The sequence below is a fragment of the Eurosta solidaginis genome, unplaced genomic scaffold (genome assembly GCF_040869045.1).
Source record: "Eurosta solidaginis isolate ZX-2024a unplaced genomic scaffold, ASM4086904v1 ctg00001481.1, whole genome shotgun sequence".
Taxonomy (NCBI): Eukaryota; Metazoa; Arthropoda; class Insecta; order Diptera; family Tephritidae; genus Eurosta; species Eurosta solidaginis.
In genome coordinates, this window is record NW_027137151.1 from 51,106 (window position 1) to 67,503 (window position 16,398).

A 16,398-nucleotide genomic window follows, 5' to 3' on the forward strand; every position below is an offset into this window, starting at 1 on the left:
CAGTCATTTTTTCTATTTAGCACTTTTTTTAGCTTTCACAAGAACACTTCACTTGATCACTTCACTTCACAACTAATAGCTTGGTTACCGAACGTAGCTGCTATTTATACAAAAATCCACAACATTGAGTGAGCTACCATTATGTGGCATAAATATTTCTATCTCATTTTAACTCGCACAATATTGCAACCCTAAAAAAAATGGACAAATGAAACGTTTTTGTGTATTTTATTATATGTATTTCCACATTTATAAAAATTAGGTTTATTAAGTGAAGTGTTCAGTGATCAGTGTTTATTTTGAATTGTGAAAAATAAAAGTGAGAAATGGCTCGTACAAAGCAAACAGCCCGTAAATCGACTGGTGGTAAAGCGCCACGTAAACAATTGGCCACTAAAGCTGCTCGCAAAAGTGCGCCGGCAACTGGTGGAGTGAAGAAGCCACATCGTTATCGCCCAGGTACAGTCGCTTTGCGTGAAATTCGTCGTTATCAGAAGAGTACCGAACTGTTGATTCGTAAATTGCCATTCCAACGTTTAGTGCGTGAAATTGCTCAAGATTTTAAAACTGATTTACGTTTCCAGAGTTCAGCTGTTATGGCATTACAAGAAGCAAGTGAAGCATATTTAGTTGGTTTGTTCGAAGATACAAATTTGTGTGCCATTCATGCAAAACGTGTCACAATTATGCCAAAAGATATTCAATTGGCTAGACGTATACGTGGTGAACGTGCTTAATTCCATATTTTAATAAATATTATAAACGGTCCTTTTCAGGACCACAAATTTTTTTAAACAAAAAAGATCAAAAATAACTGAAGCAACTGTTAATTGTTAAAATAATAAAATGAAAATTCGTATTTTGATAGTAGCAACTGTAGTTTTACCCTTAATATGGTGTGTATACCTACTCACGAGTATATACACATTTATTTGCTAAACACATACATTAGTATGTATGCACGGTTGTGTGTTTGTACCTTTGGTACGTATGAATACACGCCACAACTTTTTGCGCCTTTGTCGAGATGCTCATACAAACATACATATGTACATATATACATACAATATGTAGTAGCTTGCATGCTGTACTTTTTTAATGTTGCTCAGTTTTTTTTCTTCTGGAAAATGATGTAAGTCAACTTTTTTATGAATATTTTCAAACACTATTTTATTAATTGAAGTAGTTGTTAACGCAGATTTCGTTAAAAAAATAAATTTTCCAAAAGTGTACTTATGACCTTTTAAATTTTTCTTTCAAAAAGTGTTTTAATAGGTTTTAAAATAGATAAATACATATATATGACAATATAATTAATCTCTTTGTATATATATTTTGTCGTCCTGAAAAGGACGGTTTTAAATTTGGCGTCTAAGAATATATGTAAATCGGCGATTACATCACTTATGCTTTCTTTTCGGTCTTCTTTGGCAAAAGTACAGCTTGAATATTTGGTAAAACACCACCTTGAGCTATGGTAACTCCAGACAATAGTTTATTCAATTCTTCATCGTTACGAATAGCCAATTGTAAATGACGTGGAATAATTCTAGTTTTTTTATTATCACGTGCAGCATTACCAGCCAATTCAAGAACTTCAGCTGCCAAATATTCCATAACAGCAGCTAAATATACTGGAGCACCGGCACCAACACGTTCAGCATAATTGCCTTTACGTAACAAACGATGAATACGACCGACAGGGAATTGAAGACCAGCACGGTTTGAACGTGACTTTGCCTTTCCCTTTACTTTACCACCTTTACCACGGCCAGACATTGTTGTTATATATTTCACTTAATACACTTTTTCACAAATACACACACTAGCTGAATAGCTTGGGCACTTTATTTCCTAAACGCAATTTGTGCTGCGCTTATATACTTTTTCGTTTGTACATTGAGCAACCCCAATCGCATGTTTTCAAATTAATGCCGGCAATATTTAGCGAATCGTTACGAACAGGTTGAATGGTTTGTCGGAAAAAATACACTTAAAGGTGCGCATTTTGACACTTAGAAAATTATTAAAAAGTGTGAGTGATAGTGAAGTGATTTTGTGAAAATTAAATATGCCTCCTAAAACTAGTGGTAAAGCAGCTAAGAAGGCCGGTAAGGCTCAGAAGAATATTACTAAAAACGACAAGAAGAAGAAGCGTAAGAGGAAGGAAAGTTATGCCATCTACATTTATAAAGTGTTGAAACAAGTACATCCTGATACTGGTATATCGTCGAAAGCAATGAGTATCATGAACAGTTTTGTTAATGACATTTTTGAACGTATTGCTGCTGAAGCATCACGTTTAGCTCATTACAATAAACGTTCAACAATTACTAGTCGCGAAATTCAAACTGCCGTACGCCTATTGTTGCCTGGTGAATTGGCTAAGCATGCCGTGAGTGAGGGTACTAAGGCTGTTACCAAATACACAAGCTCCAAGTAATTTGTGCGACTGAGGAAAATATGTATAAAAGTGAAAAATGTTAACAAAAAGGCCCTTTTCAGGGCCACAAAATATAAATTAACAAAGAGATATGAATTTTTCTAAGTCGATGAAAATTTTTAATTTTGTTTTGCAATTGAATCATCAATTTTAAAATTGGTCAGCATGGTAGGGTTGACTTACAGTGTCAGACACTAGAGCGGTTAATTATTATGGCGAAGCAACGCTGTAGTCAGACGTATTGCGTACATTTTTGACCTTTTTGTTTGTATATTTTGTAGCCCTGAAAAGGGCTTATTGATAATTCAACATTTAATGAATGTTGTGTCCTTGTAAATTATCACAAAAAACGCAGCATATTTATTTTTTAGCTGACGCCTTTTTTGCAGCTGGCTTTTTAGTCGCAGCCTTTTTTGGTTTGGTAGCAGTTGCTTTTGCTTTTGTTGCCTTTGACTTAGCGGTGGCAGATTTCGACTTGGTTGGCTTGGCTTTAACGGCGCCAGTCTTTTTTGCGTCTTTAGCCTTAGATTTCTCACTTTTCTTTTTTTCGGCGGTTTTCTTAGTGGCAACAGCTTTTTTCACTTTTTTCTCACCACTTGCCTTTTTGACACCACTCGACGATTTTTTCTTTAATGTTGCACTATCTTTTTTGGCTTTTGATTTATCAACCGATTTTGACTTACCATCACCTGATTTAGTGGCTGCAGCTGATAATTTAAATGAACCAGATGCCCCCTTTCCTTTGGTTTGAATCAATTTTCCACTAGTAACAGCCGATTTCAAATAGCGCTTAATAAATGGTGCCAATTTTTGGGCGTCACATTTATATGTTGCACTAATATATTTCTTAATTGCCAAAAGTGATGAGCCACCACGTTCCTTCAAATTCTTAATCGATGCATCTACCATTTGTTGAGTTGGTGGATGAGTGGGAGCAACCGATGGTTTTTTGGGTTTAGTTGCTTTTTTAGCAGCAACTTTCTTCTCAGCAACAGCAGCAGAAGCAGCTACTGGTGAGCTAACATTTGCAACAGCGATTGTGTCAGACATTTTCACTTAATTATTTTATTTAAACTTTTATTAACACTTGAAAATATTTATCAATTTAAGCACACAAAGCACAAACTCACTATTTATACTTTTTTACACAAGCGCATAGAATGCGATACTCTGTTTAAAATTTGAGAAGCGCAGCGAAAAGATGGATGACAAATGTTTTCATTTCAGTGCTACGTACCATTTACATTTGATAAACTTTTCATCTTAATAAATTAATTAAAATTCACATATTAAAGTTATTGCAAATATTCATGTAAAAATAGATAACTGAAATGTGTTAGTTTAATATACGAATTCATTTAAATTGATGAATTTCATATTTTCGGAGTGTCAGGCATTTTAATCAAAAGTTTGCACTGATAAAATCGAATTTTTTCTCAATTAAGTGAAATTTCTTAAAATATATTTGTACTAATCAAAATTTTAATTCGGATATATAAAATATGTTAAATTAGAAATCAAAAAACTTATCTTCGTTGAGTTTTAACAACATTATTTTATTTTAAAAAATTTTTTAAATATTTCTATTGCAACACTAGAGTAACCCTATATGGCTTCACTTAAAGGCATCTAAAGTTTGGAATTTTAGTCTGAATTGATTATTGATATTGGACGTCTACAACTTATATGTATAATTAAATGAAATTTCATGACATTCAAAAAAAAAATAAAAAAAATTCTCATTGAATGCTTATTAATTATCAATATGATTATAATATACATATCTGAACATAATCGGACATCAGCGTCCATTTTAAGTACTATAATAGGTGGATGAGTATGAATTTGTACTATGCAGATTCATTTTGTATTTATATGATGAATGCTTATAAGCTTTAAATCAATAATTGATATGGTAAAAAATTATAACTAATATTATTATGCACGTAAATGTATGCGCGCGTATGAAATTTTTCCATTGAATCTATAGAAATATTAAATTGTATTCCAAGTATTTATTCAATTAAATGCAATTTAATAAAAAAAATATTTATGTACATATATATACATAAAATAAAAGAAAAAGTTGGATATGCCAACAACACGCGGTGTTCCCAAGCGGTCCCCCATCTAAGTACTAACCGCGCCCGACGCTGCTTAATTTCGGTGATCGGACGAGAACCGATGTATTCAGCGTGGTATGGTCGTTGGCAAAATTTGTTTGCCTAAATTGGTATAAGTATGGCTACTTTAATGTGTATACTCGCAGCTGTGAATTTGTCCTTTTTTTTTAAATGATATAAGTCGATTTAAGTAAATTTTGTTATATACTTTATAGTTTAGTGTATTCAGATACTCTTGCTACTAAAATCAGATTAAGTTTATTTTTTACAAAAATGAACTTATGCCATTTTTGAAAATAAGCCTGCTATTATAGACATATTTATATCGCTTGGCTTGTGTCGGGGTATATTCATTTGCATGAGTTTTCATTATGCATACATACGTATGCTACTTAGTTTAAACGAACATTCATACATACTACATATGCATGTACATCTTAATAACATATCTTTCTGTTATGTATTGTATTAGAGAAATTTTGAAATCTTTGTTAAAAAATATTGTGGTCCTGAAAAGGACCGTTTGTTTGAATGTATATTTATTTTGTGTTAATATATCCGTAAAAATGAATTTAACCGCCGAAACCATACAATGTACGACCCTGCCTCTTCAATGCATATACAACATCCATAGCCGTAACTGTTTTCCTTTTAGCATGTTCAGTATAAGTGACTGCATCACGGATAACATTTTCCAAAAATACTTTTAAAACACCACGAGTTTCTTCATATATTAAACCAGATATACGTTTTACGCCACCACGACGTGCTAAACGTCGAATAGCTGGCTTTGTGATACCTTGGATGTTATCACGTAAAACTTTGCGATGACGTTTGGCGCCACCTTTACCTAATCCTTTTCCACCTTTGCCACGACCAGTCATTTTTTCTATTTAGCACTTTTTTTAGCTTTCACAAGAACACTTCACTTGATCACTTCACTTCACAACTAATAGCTTGGTTACCGAACGTAGCTGCTATTTATACAAAAATCCACAACATTGAGTGAGCTACCATTATGTGGCATAAATATTTCTATCTCATTTTAACTCGCACAATATTGCAACCCTAAAAAAAATGGACAAATGAAACGTTTTTGTGTATTTTATTATATGTATTTCCACATTTATAAAAATTAGGTTTATTAAGTGAAGTGTTCAGTGATCAGTGTTTATTTTGAATTGTGAAAAATAAAAGTGAGAAATGGCTCGTACAAAGCAAACAGCCCGTAAATCGACTGGTGGTAAAGCGCCACGTAAACAATTGGCCACTAAAGCTGCTCGCAAAAGTGCGCCGGCAACTGGTGGAGTGAAGAAGCCACATCGTTATCGCCCAGGTACAGTCGCTTTGCGTGAAATTCGTCGTTATCAGAAGAGTACCGAACTGTTGATTCGTAAATTGCCATTCCAACGTTTAGTGCGTGAAATTGCTCAAGATTTTAAAACTGATTTACGTTTCCAGAGTTCAGCTGTTATGGCATTACAAGAAGCAAGTGAAGCATATTTAGTTGGTTTGTTCGAAGATACAAATTTGTGTGCCATTCATGCAAAACGTGTCACAATTATGCCAAAAGATATTCAATTGGCTAGACGTATACGTGGTGAACGTGCTTAATTCCATATTTTAATAAATATTATAAACGGTCCTTTTCAGGACCACAAATTTTTTTAAACAAAAAAGATCAAAAATAACTGAAGCAACTGTTAATTGTTAAAATAATAAAATGAAAATTCGTATTTTGATAGTAGCAACTGTAGTTTTACCCTTAATATGGTGTGTATACCTACTCACGAGTATATACACATTTATTTGCTAAACACATACATTAGTATGTATGCACGGTTGTGTGTTTGTACCTTTGGTACGTATGAATACACGCCACAACTTTTTGCGCCTTTGTCGAGATGCTCATACAAACATACATATGTACATATATACATACAATATGTAGTAGCTTGCATGCTGTACTTTTTTAATGTTGCTCAGTTTTTTTTCTTCTGGAAAATGATGTAAGTCAACTTTTTTATGAATATTTTCAAACACTATTTTATTAATTGAAGTAGTTGTTAACGCAGATTTCGTTAAAAAAATAAATTTTCCAAAAGTGTACTTATGACCTTTTAAATTTTTCTTTCAAAAAGTGTTTTAATAGGTTTTAAAATAGATAAATACATATATATGACAATATAATTAATCTCTTTGTATATATATTTTGTCGTCCTGAAAAGGACGGTTTTAAATTTGGCGTCTAAGAATATATGTAAATCGGCGATTACATCACTTATGCTTTCTTTTCGGTCTTCTTTGGCAAAAGTACAGCTTGAATATTTGGTAAAACACCACCTTGAGCTATGGTAACTCCAGACAATAGTTTATTCAATTCTTCATCGTTACGAATAGCCAATTGTAAATGACGTGGAATAATTCTAGTTTTTTTATTATCACGTGCAGCATTACCAGCCAATTCAAGAACTTCAGCTGCCAAATATTCCATAACAGCAGCTAAATATACTGGAGCACCGGCACCAACACGTTCAGCATAATTGCCTTTACGTAACAAACGATGAATACGACCGACAGGGAATTGAAGACCAGCACGGTTTGAACGTGACTTTGCCTTTCCCTTTACTTTACCACCTTTACCACGGCCAGACATTGTTGTTATATATTTCACTTAATACACTTTTTCACAAATACACACACTAGCTGAATAGCTTGGGCACTTTATTTCCTAAACGCAATTTGTGCTGCGCTTATATACTTTTTCGTTTGTACATTGAGCAACCCCAATCGCATGTTTTCAAATTGATGCCGGCAATATTTAGCGAATCGTTACGAACAGGTTGAATGGTTTGTCGGAAAAAATACACTTAAAGGTGCGCATTTTGACACTTAGAAAATTATTAAAAAGTGTGAGTGATAGTGAAGTGATTTTGTGAAAATTAAATATGCCTCCTAAAACTAGTGGTAAAGCAGCTAAGAAGGCCGGTAAGGCTCAGAAGAATATTACTAAAAACGACAAGAAGAAGAAGCGTAAGAGGAAGGAAAGTTATGCCATCTACATTTATAAAGTGTTGAAACAAGTACATCCTGATACTGGTATATCGTCGAAAGCAATGAGTATCATGAACAGTTTTGTTAATGACATTTTTGAACGTATTGCTGCTGAAGCATCACGTTTAGCTCATTACAATAAACGTTCAACAATTACTAGTCGCGAAATTCAAACTGCCGTACGCCTATTGTTGCCTGGTGAATTGGCTAAGCATGCCGTGAGTGAGGGTACTAAGGCTGTTACCAAATACACAAGCTCCAAGTAATTTGTGCGACTGAGGAAAATATGTATAAAAGTGAAAAATGTTAACAAAAAGGCCCTTTTCAGGGCCACAAAATATAAATTAACAAAGAGATATGAATTTTTCTAAGTCGATGAAAATTTTTAATTTTGTTTTGCAATTGAATCATCAATTTTAAAATTGGTCAGCATGGTAGGGTTGACTTACAGTGTCAGACACTAGAGCGGTTAATTATTATGGCGAAGCAACGCTGTAGTCAGACGTATTGCGTACATTTTTGACCTTTTTGTTTGTATATTTTGTAGCCCTGAAAAGGGCTTATTGATAATTCAACATTTAATGAATGTTGTGTCCTTGTAAATTATCACAAAAAACGCAGCATATTTATTTTTTAGCTGACGCCTTTTTTGCAGCTGGCTTTTTAGTCGCAGCCTTTTTTGGTTTGGTAGCAGTTGCTTTTGCTTTTGTTGCCTTTGACTTAGCGGTGGCAGATTTCGACTTGGTTGGCTTGGCTTTAACGGCGCCAGTCTTTTTTGCGTCTTTAGCCTTAGATTTCTCACTTTTCTTTTTTTCGGCGGTTTTCTTAGTGGCAACAGCTTTTTTCACTTTTTTCTCACCACTTGCCTTTTTGACACCACTCGACGATTTTTTCTTTAATGTTGCACTATCTTTTTTGGCTTTTGATTTATCAACCGATTTTGACTTACCATCACCTGATTTAGTGGCTGCAGCTGATAATTTAAATGAACCAGATGCCCCCTTTCCTTTGGTTTGAATCAATTTTCCACTAGTAACAGCCGATTTCAAATAGCGCTTAATAAATGGTGCCAATTTTTGGGCGTCACATTTATATGTTGCACTAATATATTTCTTAATTGCCAAAAGTGATGAGCCACCACGTTCCTTCAAATTCTTAATCGATGCATCTACCATTTGTTGAGTTGGTGGATGAGTGGGAGCAACCGATGGTTTTTTGGGTTTAGTTGCTTTTTTAGCAGCAACTTTCTTCTCAGCAACAGCAGCAGAAGCAGCTACTGGTGAGCTAACATTTGCAACAGCGATTGTGTCAGACATTTTCACTTAATTATTTTATTTAAACTTTTATTAACACTTGAAAATATTTATCAATTTAAGCACACAAAGCACAAACTCACTATTTATACTTTTTTACACAAGCGCATAGAATGCGATACTCTGTTTAAAATTTGAGAAGCGCAGCGAAAAGATGGATGACAAATGTTTTCATTTCAGTGCTACGTACCATTTACATTTGATAAACTTTTCATCTTAATAAATTAATTAAAATTCACATATTAAAGTTATTGCAAATATTCATGTAAAAATAGATAACTGAAATGTGTTAGTTTAATATACGAATTCATTTAAATTGATGAATTTCATATTTTCGGAGTGTCAGGCATTTTAATCAAAAGTTTGCACTGATAAAATCGAATTTTTTCTCAATTAAGTGAAATTTCTTAAAATATATTTGTACTAATCAAAATTTTAATTCGGATATATAAAATATGTTAAATTAGAAATCAAAAAACTTATCTTCGTTGAGTTTTAACAACATTATTTTATTTTAAAAAATTTTTTAAATATTTCTATTGCAACACTAGAGTAACCCTATATGGCTTCACTTAAAGGCATCTAAAGTTTGGAATTTTAGTCTGAATTGATTATTGATATTGGACGTCTACAACTTATATGTATAATTAAATGAAATTTCATGACATTCAAAAAAAAAATAAAAAAAATTCTCATTGAATGCTTATTAATTATCAATATGATTATAATATACATATCTGAACATAATCGGACATCAGCGTCCATTTTAAGTACTATAATAGGTGGATGAGTATGAATTTGTACTATGCAGATTCATTTTGTATTTATATGATGAATGCTTATAAGCTTTAAATCAATAATTGATATGGTAAAAAATTATAACTAATATTATTATGCACGTAAATGTATGCGCGCGTATGAAATTTTTCCATTGAATCTATAGAAATATTAAATTGTATTCCAAGTATTTATTCAATTAAATGCAATTTAATAAAAAAAATATTTATGTACATATATATACATAAAATAAAAGAAAAAGTTGGATATGCCAACAACACGCGGTGTTCCCAAGCGGTCCCCCATCTAAGTACTAACCGCGCCCGACGCTGCTTAATTTCGGTGATCGGACGAGAACCGATGTATTCAGCGTGGTATGGTCGTTGGCAAAATTTGTTTGCCTAAATTGGTATAAGTATGGCTACTTTAATGTGTATACTCGCAGCTGTGAATTTGTCCTTTTTTTTTAAATGATATAAGTCGATTTAAGTAAATTTTGTTATATACTTTATAGTTTAGTGTATTCAGATACTCTTGCTACTAAAATCAGATTAAGTTTATTTTTTACAAAAATGAACTTATGCCATTTTTGAAAATAAGCCTGCTATTATAGACATATTTATATCGCTTGGCTTGTGTCGGGGTATATTCATTTGCATGAGTTTTCATTATGCATACATACGTATGCTACTTAGTTTAAACGAACATTCATACATACTACATATGCATGTACATCTTAATAACATATCTTTCTGTTATGTATTGTATTAGAGAAATTTTGAAATCTTTGTTAAAAAATATTGTGGTCCTGAAAAGGACCGTTTGTTTGAATGTATATTTATTTTGTGTTAATATATCCGTAAAAATGAATTTAACCGCCGAAACCATACAATGTACGACCCTGCCTCTTCAATGCATATACAACATCCATAGCCGTAACTGTTTTCCTTTTAGCATGTTCAGTATAAGTGACTGCATCACGGATAACATTTTCCAAAAATACTTTTAAAACACCACGAGTTTCTTCATATATTAAACCAGATATACGTTTTACGCCACCACGACGTGCTAAACGTCGAATAGCTGGCTTTGTGATACCTTGGATGTTATCACGTAAAACTTTGCGATGACGTTTGGCGCCACCTTTACCTAATCCTTTTCCACCTTTGCCACGACCAGTCATTTTTTCTATTTAGCACTTTTTTTAGCTTTCACAAGAACACTTCACTTGATCACTTCACTTCACAACTAATAGCTTGGTTACCGAACGTAGCTGCTATTTATACAAAAATCCACAACATTGAGTGAGCTACCATTATGTGGCATAAATATTTCTATCTCATTTTAACTCGCACAATATTGCAACCCTAAAAAAAATGGACAAATGAAACGTTTTTGTGTATTTTATTATATGTATTTCCACATTTATAAAAATTAGGTTTATTAAGTGAAGTGTTCAGTGATCAGTGTTTATTTTGAATTGTGAAAAATAAAAGTGAGAAATGGCTCGTACAAAGCAAACAGCCCGTAAATCGACTGGTGGTAAAGCGCCACGTAAACAATTGGCCACTAAAGCTGCTCGCAAAAGTGCGCCGGCAACTGGTGGAGTGAAGAAGCCACATCGTTATCGCCCAGGTACAGTCGCTTTGCGTGAAATTCGTCGTTATCAGAAGAGTACCGAACTGTTGATTCGTAAATTGCCATTCCAACGTTTAGTGCGTGAAATTGCTCAAGATTTTAAAACTGATTTACGTTTCCAGAGTTCAGCTGTTATGGCATTACAAGAAGCAAGTGAAGCATATTTAGTTGGTTTGTTCGAAGATACAAATTTGTGTGCCATTCATGCAAAACGTGTCACAATTATGCCAAAAGATATTCAATTGGCTAGACGTATACGTGGTGAACGTGCTTAATTCCATATTTTAATAAATATTATAAACGGTCCTTTTCAGGACCACAAATTTTTTTAAACAAAAAAGATCAAAAATAACTGAAGCAACTGTTAATTGTTAAAATAATAAAATGAAAATTCGTATTTTGATAGTAGCAACTGTAGTTTTACCCTTAATATGGTGTGTATACCTACTCACGAGTATATACACATTTATTTGCTAAACACATACATTAGTATGTATGCACGGTTGTGTGTTTGTACCTTTGGTACGTATGAATACACGCCACAACTTTTTGCGCCTTTGTCGAGATGCTCATACAAACATACATATGTACATATATACATACAATATGTAGTAGCTTGCATGCTGTACTTTTTTAATGTTGCTCAGTTTTTTTTCTTCTGGAAAATGATGTAAGTCAACTTTTTTATGAATATTTTCAAACACTATTTTATTAATTGAAGTAGTTGTTAACGCAGATTTCGTTAAAAAAATAAATTTTCCAAAAGTGTACTTATGACCTTTTAAATTTTTCTTTCAAAAAGTGTTTTAATAGGTTTTAAAATAGATAAATACATATATATGACAATATAATTAATCTCTTTGTATATATATTTTGTCGTCCTGAAAAGGACGGTTTTAAATTTGGCGTCTAAGAATATATGTAAATCGGCGATTACATCACTTATGCTTTCTTTTCGGTCTTCTTTGGCAAAAGTACAGCTTGAATATTTGGTAAAACACCACCTTGAGCTATGGTAACTCCAGACAATAGTTTATTCAATTCTTCATCGTTACGAATAGCCAATTGTAAATGACGTGGAATAATTCTAGTTTTTTTATTATCACGTGCAGCATTACCAGCCAATTCAAGAACTTCAGCTGCCAAATATTCCATAACAGCAGCTAAATATACTGGAGCACCGGCACCAACACGTTCAGCATAATTGCCTTTACGTAACAAACGATGAATACGACCGACAGGGAATTGAAGACCAGCACGGTTTGAACGTGACTTTGCCTTTCCCTTTACTTTACCACCTTTACCACGGCCAGACATTGTTGTTATATATTTCACTTAATACACTTTTTCACAAATACACACACTAGCTGAATAGCTTGGGCACTTTATTTCCTAAACGCAATTTGTGCTGCGCTTATATACTTTTTCGTTTGTACATTGAGCAACCCCAATCGCATGTTTTCAAATTAATGCCGGCAATATTTAGCGAATCGTTACGAACAGGTTGAATGGTTTGTCGGAAAAAATACACTTAAAGGTGCGCATTTTGACACTTAGAAAATTATTAAAAAGTGTGAGTGATAGTGAAGTGATTTTGTGAAAATTAAATATGCCTCCTAAAACTAGTGGTAAAGCAGCTAAGAAGGCCGGTAAGGCTCAGAAGAATATTACTAAAAACGACAAGAAGAAGAAGCGTAAGAGGAAGGAAAGTTATGCCATCTACATTTATAAAGTGTTGAAACAAGTACATCCTGATACTGGTATATCGTCGAAAGCAATGAGTATCATGAACAGTTTTGTTAATGACATTTTTGAACGTATTGCTGCTGAAGCATCACGTTTAGCTCATTACAATAAACGTTCAACAATTACTAGTCGCGAAATTCAAACTGCCGTACGCCTATTGTTGCCTGGTGAATTGGCTAAGCATGCCGTGAGTGAGGGTACTAAGGCTGTTACCAAATACACAAGCTCCAAGTAATTTGTGCGACTGAGGAAAATATGTATAAAAGTGAAAAATGTTAACAAAAAGGCCCTTTTCAGGGCCACAAAATATAAATTAACAAAGAGATATGAATTTTTCTAAGTCGATGAAAATTTTTAATTTTGTTTTGCAATTGAATCATCAATTTTAAAATTGGTCAGCATGGTAGGGTTGACTTACAGTGTCAGACACTAGAGCGTTTAATTATTATGGCGAAGCAACGCTGTAGTCAGACGTATTGCGTACATTTTTGACCTTTTTGTTTGTATATTTTGTAGCCCTGAAAAGGGCTTATTGATAATTCAACATTTAATGAATGTTGTGTCCTTGTAAATTATCACAAAAAACGCAGCATATTTATTTTTTAGCTGACGCCTTTTTTGCAGCTGGCTTTTTAGTCGCAGCCTTTTTTGGTTTGGTAGCAGTTGCTTTTGCTTTTGTTGCCTTTGACTTAGCGGTGGCAGATTTCGACTTGGTTGGCTTGGCTTTAACGGCGCCAGTCTTTTTTGCGTCTTTAGCCTTAGATTTCTCACTTTTCTTTTTTTCGGCGGTTTTCTTAGTGGCAACAGCTTTTTTCACTTTTTTCTCACCACTTGCCTTTTTGACACCACTCGACGATTTTTTCTTTAATGTTGCACTATCTTTTTTGGCTTTTGATTTATCAACCGATTTTGACTTACCATCACCTGATTTAGTGGCTGCAGCTGATAATTTAAATGAACCAGATGCCCCCTTTCCTTTGGTTTGAATCAATTTTCCACTAGTAACAGCCGATTTCAAATAGCGCTTAATAAATGGTGCCAATTTTTGGGCGTCACATTTATATGTTGCACTAATATATTTCTTAATTGCCAAAAGTGATGAGCCACCACGTTCCTTCAAATTCTTAATCGATGCATCTACCATTTGTTGAGTTGGTGGATGAGTGGGAGCAACCGATGGTTTTTTGGGTTTAGTTGCTTTTTTAGCAGCAACTTTCTTCTCAGCAACAGCAGCAGAAGCAGCTACTGGTGAGCTAACATTTGCAACAGCGATTGTGTCAGACATTTTCACTTAATTATTTTATTTAAACTTTTATTAACACTTGAAAATATTTATCAATTTAAGCACACAAAGCACAAACTCACTATTTATACTTTTTTACACAAGCGCATAGAATGCGATACTCTGTTTAAAATTTGAGAAGCGCAGCGAAAAGATGGATGACAAATGTTTTCATTTCAGTGCTACGTACCATTTACATTTGATAAACTTTTCATCTTAATAAATTAATTAAAATTCACATATTAAAGTTATTGCAAATATTCATGTAAAAATAGATAACTGAAATGTGTTAGTTTAATATACGAATTCATTTAAATTGATGAATTTCATATTTTCGGAGTGTCAGGCATTTTAATCAAAAGTTTGCACTGATAAAATCGAATTTTTTCTCAATTAAGTGAAATTTCTTAAAATATATTTGTACTAATCAAAATTTTAATTCGGATATATAAAATATGTTAAATTAGAAATCAAAAAACTTATCTTCGTTGAGTTTTAACAACATTATTTTATTTTAAAAAATTTTTTAAATATTTCTATTGCAACACTAGAGTAACCCTATATGGCTTCACTTAAAGGCATCTAAAGTTTGGAATTTTAGTCTGAATTGATTATTGATATTGGACGTCTACAACTTATATGTATAATTAAATGAAATTTCATGACATTCAAAAAAAAAATAAAAAAAATTCTCATTGAATGCTTATTAATTATCAATATGATTATAATATACATATCTGAACATAATCGGACATCAGCGTCCATTTTAAGTACTATAATAGGTGGATGAGTATGAATTTGTACTATGCAGATTCATTTTGTATTTATATGATGAATGCTTATAAGCTTTAAATCAATAATTGATATGGTAAAAAATTATAACTAATATTATTATGCACGTAAATGTATGCGCGCGTATGAAATTTTTCCATTGAATCTATAGAAATATTAAATTGTATTCCAAGTATTTATTCAATTAAATGCAATTTAATAAAAAAAATATTTATGTACATATATATACATAAAATAAAAGAAAAAGTTGGATATGCCAACAACACGCGGTGTTCCCAAGCGGTCCCCCATCTAAGTACTAACCGCGCCCGACGCTGCTTAATTTCGGTGATCGGACGAGAACCGATGTATTCAGCGTGGTATGGTCGTTGGCAAAATTTGTTTGCCTAAATTGGTATAAGTATGGCTACTTTAATGTGTATACTCGCAGCTGTGAATTTGTCCTTTTTTTTTAAATGATATAAGTCGATTTAAGTAAATTTTGTTATATACTTTATAGTTTAGTGTATTCAGATACTCTTGCTACTAAAATCAGATTAAGTTTATTTTTTACAAAAATGAACTTATGCCATTTTTGAAAATAAGCCTGCTATTATAGACATATTTATATCGCTTGGCTTGTGTCGGGGTATATTCATTTGCATGAGTTTTCATTATGCATACATACGTATGCTACTTAGTTTAAACGAACATTCATACATACTACATATGCATGTACATCTTAATAACATATCTTTCTGTTATGTATTGTATTAGAGAAATTTTGAAATCTTTGTTAAAAAATATTGTGGTCCTGAAAAGGACCGTTTGTTTGAATGTATATTTATTTTGTGTTAATATATCCGTAAAAATGAATTTAACCGCCGAAACCATACAATGTACGACCCTGCCTCTTCAATGCATATACAACATCCATAGCCGTAACTGTTTTCCTTTTAGCATGTTCAGTATAAGTGACTGCATCACGGATAACATTTTCCAAAAATACTTTTAAAACACCACGAGTTTCTTCATATATTAAACCAGATATACGTTTTACGCCACCACGACGTGCTAAACGTCGAATAGCTGGCTTTGTGATACCTTGGATGTTATCACGTAAAACTTTGCGATGACGTTTGGCGCCACCTTTACCTAATCCTTTTCCACCTTTGCCACGACCAGTCATTTTTTCTATTTAGCACTTTTTTTAGCTTTCACAAGAACACTTCACTTGATCACTTCACTTCA

General features: G+C 33.0%; 3 non-coding genes across 3 annotated transcripts; all 3 read right to left on the minus strand.

Moving 5' to 3' along the window:
- Positions 1-4,536: 4,536 nt before the first annotated feature.
- Positions 4,537-4,655, minus strand: LOC137236233 (5S ribosomal RNA). The gene has a single exon (XR_010948326.1). It is a non-coding gene; the product is annotated as a 5S ribosomal RNA (ribosomal RNA).
- Positions 4,656-9,979: 5,324 nt separating this feature from the next.
- On the minus strand, positions 9,980-10,098 carry LOC137236234 (5S ribosomal RNA). Its single transcript, XR_010948327.1, has one exon. It is a non-coding gene; the product is annotated as a 5S ribosomal RNA (ribosomal RNA).
- Positions 10,099-15,422: 5,324 nt separating this feature from the next.
- Positions 15,423-15,541, minus strand: LOC137236235 (5S ribosomal RNA). The gene has a single exon (XR_010948328.1). It is a non-coding gene; the product is annotated as a 5S ribosomal RNA (ribosomal RNA).
- Positions 15,542-16,398: the final 857 nt, after the last annotated feature.